Here is a 13,150-nt window from a genome sequence, read left to right on the forward strand (position 1 = left end):
TTTAAGGTTTTGAATGCATTTTAGCAGGACCCTTTTTGTTTTCTGCTGGCAAACGCTAATTGGTTCCACCTGGAGTCAAATGCTCCACACATTCGAGTTTGCTAGGAAGAAAGCTCCAGAAACCTGAGAAAACATGATATTTCTTTCTGTAAACATGACATTGGATACATTTGCCGAACAGGAAGATTGTGCTTTTCTCCAAAACCACTTTCACGGTCATTTTTTGGTTAAATTTCACTTCAAAACTACAACAATTTGTCCAGATACTCCTGGAGGAAAACAAAACTATCTGGTGATTTGTAGCTATCTCAATCCCAGATCTTGCTACAGCCTCTGTGTGTGTTTGTGTTTTCTGGATATTCTCTATGGACTTTAAGGTTTTGAATGCATTTTAGCAGGACCCTTTTTGTTTTCTGCTGGCAAACGCTAATTGGTTCCGCCTGGAGTGAAATCCTCCACACATTCGAGTTGGTAGGAAAAAAGCTTCAGAAACCTGAGAAAACATGATATTTCTTTCTGTAAACATGACATTGGATACATTTGCCGAACAGGAAGATTGTGCTTTTCTCCAAAACCACTTTCACGGTGATTTTTAGTTAAATTTCACCCAAAATAAACAACAATTTGTCCAGACACTCCTGGATGAAAACAAAACTATCTGGTGATTTGTAGCTATCTCAATCCCAGATCTTGCTACAGCCTCTGTGTGTGTTTGTGTTTTCTGGATATTCTCTATGGACTTTAAGGTTTTGAATGCATTTTAGCAGGACCCTTTTTGTTTTCTGCTGGCAAACGCTAATTGGTTCCACCTGGAGTCAAATGCTCCACACATTCGAGTTTGCTAGGAAGAAAGCTCCATGAACCTAAGAAAACATGATAATTCTTTCTGCAAACATGACATTGGATGCATTTGCCGAACAGGAATATTGTGCTTTTCTCCAAAACCACTTTCACGGTGATTTTTGGTTAAATTTCACCCGAAATCCACAACAATTTGTCCAGATACTCCTGGATGAAAACAAAACTATCTGGTGATTTGTAGCTATCTCAATCCCAGATCTTGCTTCAGACTCTGTGTGTGATTGTGTTTTCTGGATATTCTCTATGGACTTTAAGGTTTTGAATGCATTTTAGCAGGACCCTTTTTGTTTTCTGCTGGCAAACGCTAATTGGTTCCACCTGGAGTCAAATCCACCACACATTCGAGTTTGCTAGGAAGAAAGCTTCAGAAACCTGAGAAAACATGATATTTCTTTCTGTAAACATGACATTGGATACATTTGCCGAACAGGAAGATTGTGATTTTCTCCAAAACCACTTTCACGGTGATTTTTGGTTAAATTTCACCCAAAATCCACAACAATTTGTCCAGATACTCCTGGATGAAAACAAAACTATCTGCTGATTTGCAGCTATCTCAATCCCAGATCTTGCTACAGCCTCTGCGTGTGTTTGTGTTTCTGGATATTCTCTATGGACTTTAAGGTTTTGTATGCATTTTAGCAGGACCCTTTTCGTTTTCTGCTGGCAAACGCTAATTGGTTCCACCTGGAGTCCAATACTCCACACATTCGAGTTTTCTAGGAAGAAAGCTTCAGAAACCTGAGAAAACATGATATTCCTTTCTGCAAACATGACATTGGATGCATTTGCCGAACAGGAAGATTGTGCTTTTCTCCAAAACCACTTTCACGGTCATTTTTTGGTTAAATTTCACCCGAAATCCACAACAATTTGTCCAGATACTCCTGGAGGAAAACAAAACTATCTGGTGATTTGTAGCTATCTCAATCCCAGATCTTGCTACAGCCTCTGTGTGTGTTTGTGTTTTCTGGATATTCTCTATGGACTTTAAGGGTTTGAATGCATTTGAGCAGGACCCTTTTTGTTTTCGGCTGGCAAACACTAATTGGTTCCACCTGGAGTCAAACACTCCACATATTCGAGTTTTCTAGGAAGAAAGCTTCAGAAACCTGAGAAAACATGATATTTCTTTCTGTAAACATGACATGGGATACATTTGCCAAACAGGAAGATTGTGCTTTTCTCCAAAACCACTTTCACGGTGATTTTTGTTTAAATTTCACCCGAAATCCACAACAATTTGTCCAGATACTCCTGGATGAAAACAAAACTATCTGGTTATTTGTAGCTATCTCAATCCCAGATCTTGCTACAGCCTCTGTGTGTGTTTGTGTTTTCTGGATATTCTCTATGGACTTTTAGGTTTTGAATGCATTTCAGGAGGACCCTTTTTGTTTTCTGCTGGCAAACGCTAATTGGTTCCACCTGGAGTCAAACACTCCACACATTCGAGTTTTCTAGGAAGAAAGCTTCAGAAACCTGAGAAAACATGATAATTCTTTCTGTAAACATGACATTGGATGCATTTGCCGAACAGGAAGATTGTGCTTTTCTCCAAAACCACTTTCACGGTGATTTTTGGTTGAATTTCACCCAAAATCCAAAACAATTTGTCCAGATACACCTGGAGGAAAACAAAACTGTCTGGTGATTTGTAGCTATCTCAATCCCAGATCTTGCTACAGCCTCTGTGTGTGTTTGTGTTTTCTGGACATTCTCTATGGACTTTAAGGTTTTGAATGCATTTGAGCAGGACCCTTTTGTTTTTCTGCTGGCAAACGCTAATTGGTTCCACCTGGAGTCAAATACTCCACACATTCAAGTTTGCTAGGAAGAAAGCTTCAGAAACCTGAGAAAACATGATATTTCTTTCTGTAAACATGACATTGGATACATTTGCCGAACAGGAAGATTGTGCTTTTCTCCAAAACCACTTTCACGGTCATTTTTTGGTTAAATTTCACTTCAAGACTACAACAATTTGTGCAGATACTCCTGGATGAAAACAAAACTCTCTGGTGATTTGTAGCTTTCTCAATCCCAGTTCTTGCTACAGCCTCTGTGTGTGTTTGTGTTTTCTGGATATTCTCTATGGACTTTAAGGTTTTGAATGCATTTTAGCAGGACCCTTTTTGTTTTCTGCTGGCAAACACTAATTGGTTCCACCTGGAGTCAAACACTCCACACATTCGAGTTTGCTAGGAAGAAAGCTTCAGAAACCTGAGAAAACATGATATTTCTTTCTGTAAACATGACATTGGATACAGTTGCCGAACAGGAAGATTGTGCTTTTCTCCAAAACCACTTTCACGGTGATTTTTGGTTAAATTTCACCCGAAATCCACAACAATTTGTCCAGATACTCCTGGATGAAAGCAAAACTATCTTGTGATTTGTAGCTTTCTCAATTCCAGATCTTGCTACAGCCTCTGTGTGTGTTTGTGTTTTCTGGATATTCTCTATGGACTTTAAGGTTTTGAATGCATTTTAGCAGGACCCTTTTTGTTTTCTGCTGGCAAACGCTAATTGGTTCCACCTGGAGTCAAATGCTCCACACATTCGAGTTTTCTAGGAAGAAAGCTTCAGAAACCTGAGAAAACATGATATTTCTTTCTGTAAACATGACATTGGATACATTTGCCGAACAGGAAGATTGTGCTTTTCTCCAAAACCACTTTCATTGTCATTTTCGGTTGAATTTCACCCAAAATCCAAAACAATTTGTCCAGATACACCTGGAGGAAAACAAAACTGTCTGGTGATTTGTAGCTATCTCAATCCCAGATCTTGCTACAGCCTCTGTGTGTGTTTGTGTTTTCTGGATATTCTCTATGGACTTTAAGGTTTTGAATGCATTTTAGCAGGACCCTTTTTGTTTTCTGCTGGCAAACACTAATTGGTTCCACCTGGAGTCAAACAATCCACACATTCGAGTTTGCTAGGAAGAAAGCTTCAGAAACCTGAGAAAACATGATATTTCTTTCTGTAAACATGACATTGGATACATTTGCCGAACAGGAAGATTGTGCTTTTCTCCAAAACCACTTTCACGGTGATTTTTGGTTAAATTTCACCCGAAATCCACAACAATTTGTCCAGATACTCCTGGATGAAAGCAAAACTATCTTGTGATTTGTAGCTTTCTCAATTCCAGATCTTGCTACAGCCTCTGTGTGTGTTTGTGTTTTCTGGATATTCTCTATGGACTTTAAGGTTTTGAATGCATTTTAGCAGGACCCTTTTTGTTTTCTGCTGGCAAACGCTAATTGGTTCCACCTGGAGTCAAATACTCCACACATTCGAGTTTTCTAGGAAGAAAGCTCCAGAAACCTGAGAAAACATGATATTTCTTTCTGTAAACATGACATTGGATACATTTGCCGAACAGGAAGATTGTGCTTTTCTCCAAAACCACTTTCACGGTGATTTTTGGTTAAATTTCACCCGAAATCCACAACAATTTGTCTAGATACTCCTGGATGAAAACAAAACTGTCTGGTGATTTGTAGCTATCTCAATCCCAGATCTTGATACAGCCTCTGTGTGTGTTTGTGTTTTCTCGATACTCTCTATGGACTTTAAGGTTTTGAATGCATTTTAGCAGGACCCTTTTTGTTTTCTGCTGGCAAACGCTAATTGGTTCCACCTGGAGTCAAATGCTCCACACATTCGAGTTTTCTAGGAAGAAAGCTTCAGAAACCTGAGAAAACATGATATTTCTTTCTGTAAACATGACATTGGATACATTTGCCGAACAGGAAGATTGTGCTTTTCTCCAAAACCACTTTCATTGTCATTTTCGGTTGAATTTCACCCAAAATCCAAAACAATTTGTCCAGATACACCTGGAGGAAAACAAAACTGTCTGGTGATTTGTAGCTATCTCAATCCCAGATCTTGCTACAGCCTCTGTGTGTGTTTGTGTTTTCTGGATATTCTCTATGGACTTTAAGGTTTTGAATGCATTTTAGCAGGACCCTTTTTGTTTTCTGCTGGCAAACACTAATTGGTTCCACCTGGAGTCAAACACTCCACACATTCGAGTTTGCTAGGAAGAAAGCTTCAGAAACCTGAGAAAACATGATATTTCTTTCTGTAAACATGACATTGGATACATTTGCCGAACAGGAAGATTGTGCTTTTCTCCAAAACCACTTTCACGGTGATTTTTGGTTAAATTTCACCCGAAATCCACAACAATTTGTCCAGATACTCCTGGATGAAAGCAAAACTATCTTGTGATTTGTAGCTTTCTCAATTCCAGATCTTGCTACAGCCTCTGTGTGTGTTTGTGTTTTCTGGATATTCTCTATGGACTTTAAGGTTTTGAATGCATTTTAGCAGGACCCTTTTTGTTTTCTGCTGGCAAACGCTAATTGGTTCCACCTGGAGTCAAATGCTCCACACATTCGAGTTTTCTAGGAAGAAAGCTTCAGAAACCTGAGAAAACATGATATTTCTTTCTGTAAACATGACATTGGATACATTTGCCGAACAGGAAGATTGTGCTTTTCTCCAAAACCACTTTCACAGTGATTTTTGGTTAAATTTCACCTGAAATCCACAACAATTTGTCCAGATACTCCTGGATGAAAACAAAACTATCTGGTGATTTGTAGCTATCTCAATCCCAGATCTTGCTACAGCCTCAGTGTGTGTTTGTGTTTTCTGGATATTCTCTATGGACTTTAAGGTTTTGAATGCATTTTAGCAGGACCCTTTTTGTTTTCTGCTGGCAAACGCTAATTGGTTCCACCTGGAGTCAAACACTCCATACATTCGAGTTTTCTAGGAAGAAAGCTTCAGAAACCTGAGCAAACATGATAATTCTTTCTGTAAACATGACATTGGATACATTTGCCGAACAGGAAGATTGTGCTTTTCTCCAAAACCACTTTCACGTTGATTTTTGGTTGAATTTCACCCAAAATCCAAACCAATTTATCCAGACACACCTGGAGGAAAACAAAACTGTCTGGTGATTTGTAGCTATCTCAATCCCAGATCTTGCTACAGCCTCTGTGTGTGTTTGTGTTTTCTGGACATTCTCTATGGACTTTAAGGTTTTGAATGCATTTGAGCAGGACCCTTTGGGTTTTCTGCTGGCAAACGCTACTTGCTTCCACCTGGAGTCAAATACTCCACACATTCGAGTTTGCTAGGAAGAAAGCTTCAGAAACCTGAGAAAACATGATATTTCTTTCTGTAAACATGACATTGGATACATTTGCCGAACAGGAAGATTGTGCTTTTCTCCAAAACCACATTCACGGTCATTTTTTGGTTAAATTTCACTTCAAAACTTCAACAATTTGTCCAGATACTCCTGGATGAAAACAAAACTATCTGGTGATTTGTAGCTATCTCAATCCCATATCTTGCTACAGCCTCTGTGTGTGTTTGTGTTTTCTGGATATTCTCTATGGACTTTAAGGTTTTGAATGCATTTTAGCAGGACCCTTTTTGTTTTCTGCTGGCAAACGCTAATTGGTTCCACCTGGAGTCAAACACTCCACACATTCGAGTTTTCTAGGAAAAAAGCTTCAGAAACCTGAGAAAACATGATATTTCTTTCTGTAAACATGACATTGGATACATTTGCCGAACAGGAAGATTGTGCTTTTCTCCAAAACCACTTTCACGGTGATTTTTGGTTAAATTTCACCCAAAATCCACAACAATTTGTCCAGATACTCCTGGATGAAAACAAAACTATCTGGTGATTTGTAGCTATCCCAATCCCAGATCTTTCTACAGCCTCTGTGTGTGTTTGTGATTTCTGGATATTCTCTATGGACTTTAAGGTTTTGAATGCATTTTAGCAGGACCCTTTTTGTTTTCTGCTGGCAAACGCTAATTGGTTCCACCTGGAGTCAAACACTCCACACATTCGAGTTTGCTAGGAAGAAAGCTTCAGAAACCTGAGAAAACATGATATTTCTTTCTGTAAACATGACATTGGATACATTTGCCGAACAGAAAGATTGTGCTTTTTCCAAACCCTCTTTCACGGTGATTTTTGGTTAAATTTCACCCGAAATCCACAACAATTTCTCCAGATACTCCTGGATGAAAGCAAAACTATCTGGTTATTTGTATCTTTCTCAATCCCAGATCTTGCTGCAGCCTCTGTGTGTGTTTGTGTTTTCTGGTTATTCTCTATGGACTTTAAGGTTTTGAATGCATTTCAGGAGGACCCTTTTTGTTTTCTGCTGGCAAACGCTAATTGGTTCCACGTGGAGTCAAACACTCCACACATTCAAGTTTTCTAGGAGGAAAGCTTCAGAAACCTGAGAAAACATGATATTTCTTTCTGTAAACATGACATTGGATACATTTGCAGAACAGGAAGATTGTGCTTTTCTCCAAAACCACTTTCACGGTCATTTTTTGGTTAAATTTCACTTCAAAACTACAACAATTTGTCCAGATACCCTGGATGAAAACAAAACTATCTGGTGATTTGTAGCTATCTCAATCCCAGATCTTGCTACAGCCTCTGTGTGTGTTTGTGTTTTCTGGATATTCTCTATGGACTTTAAGGTTTTGAATGCATTTGAGCAGGACCCTTTTGGTTTTCTGCTGGCAAACGCTAATTGGTTCCACCTGGAGTCAAATCCTCCACACATTCGAGTTTGCTAGGAAGAAAGCTTCAGAAACCTGAGCAAACATGATATTTCTTTCTGTAAACATGACATTGGATACATTTGCCGAACAGGAAGATTGTGCTTTTCTCCAAAACCACTTTCACGGTCATTTTTGGTTAAATTTCATCCGAAATCCACAACAATTTGTCCAGATACTCCTGGATGAAAACAAAACTGTCTGGTGATTTGTAGCTATCTCAATCCCAGATCTTGCTACAGCCTCTGTGTGTGTTTGTGTTTTCTGGATATTCTCTATGGACTTTAAGGTTTTGAATGCATTTTAGCAGGACCCTTTTTGTTTTCTGCTGGCAAACGCTAATTGATTCCACCTGGAGTCAAACACTCCACACATTCAAGTTTTCTAGGAAGAAAGCTTCAGAAACCTGAGCAAACATGATAATTCTTTCTGTAAACATGACATTGGATACATTTGCCGAACAGGAAGATTGTGATTTTCTCCAAAACCACTTTCACGGTGATTTTTGGTTAAATTTCACCCAAAATCCACAACAATTTGTCCAGATACTCCTGGATGAAAACAAAACTATCTGGTGATTTGTAGATCTCAATCCCAGATCTTGCTACAGCCTCTGTGTGTGTTTGTGTTTTCTGGATATTCTCTATGGACTTTAAGGTTTTGTATGCATTTTAGCAGGACCCTTTTTGTTTTCTGCTGGCAAACGCTAATTGGTTCCACCTGGAGTCAAATCCTCCACACATTCGAGTTTTCTAGGAAGAAAGCTTCAGAAACCTGAGAAAACATGATATTTCTTTCTGTAAACATGACATTGGATACATTTGCCGAACAGGAAGATTGTGCTTTTCTCCAAAACCACTTTCATTGTCATTTTCGGTTGAATTTCACCCAAAATCCAAAACAATTTGTCCAGATACACCTGGAGGAAAACAAAACTGTCTGGTGATTTGTAGCTATCTCAATCCCAGATCTTGCTACAGCCTCTGTGTGTGTTTGTGTTTTCTGGATATTCTCTATGGACTTTAAGGTTTTGAATGCATTTTAGCAGGACCCTTTTTGTTTTCTGCTGGCAAACACTAATTGGTTCCACCTGGAGTCAAACACTCCACACATTCGAGTTTGCTAGGAAGAAAGCTTCAGAAACCTGAGAAAACATGATATTTCTTTCTGTAAACATGACATTGGATACATTTGCCGAACAGGAAGATTGTGCTTTTCTCCAAAACCACTTTCACGGTGATTTTTGGTTAAATTTCACCCGAAATCCACAACAATTTGTCCAGATACTCCTGGATGAAAGCAAAACTATCTTGTGATTTGTAGCTTTCTCAATTCCAGATCTTGCTACAGCCTCTGTGTGTGTTTGTGTTTTCTGGATATTCTCTATGGACTTTAAGGTTTTGAATGCATTTTAGCAGGACCCTTTTTGTTTTCTGCTGGCAAACGCTAATTGGTTCCACCTGGAGTCAAATGCTCCACACATTCGAGTTTGCTAGGAAGAAAGCTTCAGAAACCTGAGAAAACATGATATTTCTTTCTGTAAACATGACATTGGATACATTTGCCGAACAGGAAGATTGTGCTTTTCTCCAAAACCACTTTCACAGTGATTTTTGGTTAAATTTCACCTGAAATCCACAACAATTTGTCCAGATACTCCTGGATGAAAACAAAACTATCTGGTGATTTGTAGCTATCTCAATCCCAGATCTTGCTACAGCCTCAGTGTGTGTTTGTGTTTTCTGGATATTCTCTATGGACTTTAAGGTTTTGAATGCATTTTAGCAGCACCCTTTTTGTTTTCTGCTGGCAAACGCTAATTGGTTCCACCTGGAGTCAAACACTCCATACATTCGAGTTTTCTAGGAAGAAAGCTTCAGAAACCTGAGCAAACATGATAATTCTTTCTGTAAACATGACATTGGATACATTTGCCGAACAGGAAGATTGTGCTTTTCTCCAAAACCACTTTCTCGTTGATTTTTGGTTGAATTTCACCCAAAATCCAAACCAATTTATCCAGACACACCTGGAGGAAAACAAAACTGTCTGGTGATTTGTAGCTATCTCAATCCCAGATCTTGCTACAGCCTCTGTGTGTGTTTGTGTTTTCTGGACATTCTCTATGGACTTTAAGGTTTTGAATGCATTTGAGCAGGACCCTTTGGGTTTTCTGCTGGCAAACGCTAATTGGTTCCACCTGGAGTCAAATACTCCACACATTCGAGTTTGCTAGGAAGAAAGCTTCAGAAACCTGAGAAAACATGATATTTCTTTCTGTAAACATGACATTGGATACATTTGCCGAACAGGAAGATTGTGCTTTTCTCCAAAACCACATTCACGGTCATTTTTTGGTTAAATTTCACTTCAAAACTTCAACAATTTGTCCAGATACTCCTGGATGAAAACAAAACTATCTGGTGATATGTAGCTATCTCAATCCCAGATCTTGCTACAGCCTCTGTGTGTGTTTGTGTTTTCTGGACATTCTCTATGGACTTTAAGGTTTTGAATGCATTTTAGCAGGACCATTTTTGTTTTCTGCTGGCAAACGCTAATTGGTTCCACCTGGAGTCAAATCCTCCACACATTCGAGTTTGCTAGGAAGAAAGCTTCAGAAACCTGAGAAAACATGATATTTCTTTCTGTAAACATGACATTGGATACATTTTCCAAACAGGAAGATTATGCTTTTCTCCAAAACCACTTTCACGGTGATTTTTGGTTAAATTTCACCCGAAATACACTACAATTTGTCCAGATACTCCTGGATGAAAACAAAACTATCTGGTGATTTGTAGCTTTCTCAATCCCAGATCTTGCTACAGCCTCTGTTTGTGTTTGTGTTTTCTGAATATTCTCTATGGACTTTAAGGTTTTGAATGCATTTCAGGAGGACCCTTTTTGTTTTCTGCTGGCAAACGCTAATTGGTTCCACCTGGAGTCAAACACTCCACACATTCGAGTTTTCTAGGAAGAAAGCTTCAGAAACCTGAGAAAACATGATATTTCTTTCTGTAAACATGACATTGGATACATTTGCCGAACAGGAAGATTGTGCTTTTCTCCAAAACCACTTTCACGGTCATTTTTTGGTTAAATTTCGCTTCAAAACTACAACAATTTGTCCAGATAATCCTGGATGAAAACAAAACTATCTGGTGATTTGTAGCTATCTCAATCCCAGATCTTGCTACAGCCTCTGTGTGTGTTTGTGTTTTCTGGATATTCTCTATGGACTTTAAGGTTTTGAATGCATTTTAGCAGGACCCTTTTTGTTTTCGGCTGGCAAACGCTAATTGGTTCCACCTGGAGTCAAATACTCCACACATTCGAGTTTTCTAGGAAGAAAGCTTCAGAAACCTGAGAAAACATAATGTATCTTTCTGTAAACATGACATTGGATACATTTGCCGAACAGGAAGATTGTGCTTTTCTCCAAAACCACTTTCACGGTGATTTTTGGTTAAATTTCACCAGAAATCCACAACAATTTGTCCAGATACTCCTGGATGAAAACAAAACTGTCTGGTGATTTGTAGCTATCTCAATCCCATATCTTGCTACAGCCTCTGTGTGTGTTTGTGTTTTCTGGACATTCTCTATGGACTTTAAGGTTTTGAATGCATTTTAGCAGGACCCTTTTTGTTTTCTGCTGGCAAACGCTAATTGATTCCACCTGGAGTCAAACACTCCACACATTCAAGTTTTCTAGGAAGAAAGCTTCAGAAACCTGAGAAAACATGATAATTCTTTCTGTAAACATGACATTGGATACATTTGCCAAACAGGAAGATTGTGCTTTTCTCCAAAACCACTTTCACGGTGATTTTTGGTTAAATTTCACCCGAAATCCACAACAATTTGTCCAGATACTCCTGGATGAAAACAAAACTATCTGGTGATTTGTAGCTTTCTCAATCCCAGATCTTGCTACAGCCTCTGTGTGTGTTTGTGTTTTCTGGATATTCTCTATGGACTTTAAGGTTTTGAATGCATTTCAGGAGGACCCTTTTTGTTTTCTGCTGGCAAACGCTAATTGGTTCCACCTGGAGTCAAACACTCCACACATTCAAGTTTTCTAGGAAGAAAGCTTCAGAAACCTGAGAAAACATGATATTTCTTTCTGTAAACATGACATTGGATACATTTGCCGAACAGGAAGATTGTGCTTTTCTCCAAAAAAACTTTCACGGTGATTTTTGGTTAAATTTCACTTCAAAACTACAACAATTTGTCCAGATACTCCTGGATGAAAACAAAACTATCTGGTGATTTGTAGCTTTCTCAATCCCAGATCTTGCTACAGCCTCTGTGTGTGTTTGTGTTTTCTGGATATTCTCTATGGACTTTAAGGTTTTGAATGCATTTTAGCAGGACCCTTTTTGTTTTCTGCTGGCAAACGCTAATTGGTTCGACCTGGAGTCAAATCCTCCACACATTGGAGTTTTCTATGAAGAAAGCTTCAGAAACCTGAGAAAACATGATATTTCTTTCTGTAAACATGACATTGGATACATTTGCCGAACAGGAAGATTGTGCTTTTCTCCAAAACCACTTTCACGGTGATTTTTGGTTAAATTTCACCCGAAATCCACAACAATTTGTCCAGATACTCCTGGATGAAAACAAAACTATCTGGTGATTTGTAGCTATCTCAATCCCATATCTTGCTACAGCCTCTGTGTGTGTTTGTGTTTTCTGGATATTCTCTATGGACTTTAAGGTTTTGAATGCATTTTAGCAGGAAGCTTTTTGTTTTCTGCTGGCAAACGCTAATTGATTCCACCTGGAGTCAAACACTCCACACATTCAATTTTTCTAGGAAGAAAGCTTCAGAAACCTGAGCAAACATGATAATTCTTTCTGTAAACATGACATTGGATACATTTGCCGAACAGGAAGATTGTGATTTTCTCCAAAACCACTTTCACGGTGATTTTTGGTTAAATTTCACCCGAAATCCACAACAATTTGTCCAGATACTCCTGGATGAAAACAAAACTATCTGGTGATTTGTAGCTATCTCAATCCCAGATCTTGCTACAGCCTCTGTGTGTGTTTGTGTTTTCTGGATATTCTCTATGGACTTTAAGGTTTTGAATGCATTTGAGCAGGACCCTTTTTGTTTTCTGCTGGCAAACGCTAATTGGTTTCACCTGGAGTCAAATCCTCCACACATTCGAGTTTTCTAGGAAGAAAGCTTCAGAAACCTGAGAAAACATGATATTTCTTTCTGTAAACATGACATTGGATACATTTGCCGAACAGAAAGATTGTGCTTTTCTCCAAAACCACTTTCACGGTGATTTTTGGTTAAATTTCACCCAAAATCCACAACAATTTGTCCAGATACTCCTGGATGAAAACAAAACTGTCTGGTGATTTGTAGCTATCTCAATCCCATATCTTGCTACAGCCTCTGTGTGTGTTTGTGTTTTCTGGACATTCTCTATGGACTTTAAGGTTTTGAATGCATTTTAGCAGGACCCTTTTTGTTTTCTGCTGGCAAACGCTAATTGATTCCACCTGGAGTCAAACACTCCACACATTCAAGTTTTCTAGGAAGAAAGCTTCAGAAACCTGAGCAAACATGATAATTCTTTCTGTAAACATGACATTGGATACATTTGCCAAACAGGAAGATTGTGCTTTTCTC

Source organism: Oryctolagus cuniculus, chromosome 21, assembly GCF_051225735.1.
Source record: "Oryctolagus cuniculus isolate XC-2025 breed Fujian yellow rabbit chromosome 21, ASM5122573v1, whole genome shotgun sequence".
Lineage (NCBI taxonomy): Eukaryota > Metazoa > Chordata > Mammalia > Lagomorpha > Leporidae > Oryctolagus > Oryctolagus cuniculus.